Below are 1,370 nucleotides of genomic sequence, written 5' to 3'. Positions count from 1 at the left end.
ACAAAAGAAGAAATTTTGTCATTCTTAGGAATAGCCAGTTTTTTTTATGTTCGTGGGTCCCTTCCTTTCCCTTCTTTCTTGCCCTCTATACGAAGTAGTCTCAGGCCCTGTCCATGAACCTCTTTTAAAACCGATTACCAAGCCCTTTCAAAGGTTCCAACAGGCCCTCCTTAGGGCCCCAGCCTTACATCTTCCTGACCTGACTCATCCTTTTTCCCTCTATGTAACAGAAAAGGATGAATTTGCCCTTGGAGCCTTGGGCCACCAAATAGGACCTTCTTTTGCACCTGTGGCAAACGTGTCGAAAACTAACCTTTGGATCACCTATAACTGTCTTCTCTTCTCATAACCTGTCACAGCTCCTAATGTATAAAGGATTAAAGCCTCTAGAGTTCTCTCTTTTCAGACTGCAAGTTCTCCCCCAAGCGACCTCTCCTCATCTCACCTTTTGAGCTCATGTACAGACGTCCAGTTCTAACTCCTGGCTTCTCGCCCAAGTGCTCTCCCCTTTCAGATCATTTGCTTACACCATTACTCTATCATCTTCGCTCTCCCCTGTGGAACTTTGCTGACCATCACTTACCTCTACCACATTCTGCTTCCTGCCCATTACCTGTTAATACTGGAGACCAAGTCCTTTTATCTACTCCAGGTCATCAACCTTCACCTTTCTCTCCAAAGTGGCAGGGTCCTTTTAAGGTAATCCTTGTAACTCCTACAGCTGCTAAACTTGAGGGACTATCTCATTAGGTCCACCTGTCCCACCTAAATATGATTCCACTTCATACACACCAACCCTAACAGGACTATGCTTCATTAAGCTCCAAAAGACATCAAGAGCACATGTCTTATCTCATCCTAGAGAATGAGGCTTCATTCCAGCAGCCAAACCCGGCCTCCCTGGATGAGACACCAGATTAGTTGTGGCTTTTTCATCTATTCCCTGCTGTTCATTTCCATCAAGGGTAGTCCCTACATCTGGAGATTTGAAGTTCGAGAAATGCCTGCTGACAACAAGCAGACTTTCCAAATAGGATCAGGAAACTGCACCATAGCCAGGTGCCAGGAGCTGATCCAGCTTGCCATTGTCCCTATATCTGTGGCTCCATCTGCATATTATGACCTTTATACCTGTTTTCTCTTTGACCAGACAAAAGATTATTGTAGAAAATGGCCAGACAAGTATGGGGCTGCCCATACTGGTCTTGTGAGATACACATGCTAGGGACACGGATTAATCCCTTCTATCGATTCCTCAAAACACTCTTCTTCTACATCCGTGATCCATAGGACCCCAGGTGGGAAATAGGAGTTACTGGTAAGATCTACCGCAAAACTCAGTCTAGTTCCCCAGTAAGTACCATCCATAT

The sequence above is a fragment of the Mus pahari genome, chromosome 2 (assembly GCF_900095145.1).
Source record: "Mus pahari chromosome 2, PAHARI_EIJ_v1.1, whole genome shotgun sequence".
In the NCBI taxonomy this organism is placed as follows: Eukaryota; Metazoa; Chordata; class Mammalia; order Rodentia; family Muridae; genus Mus; species Mus pahari.
Note: the sequence above shows the minus strand (reverse complement) of the source record.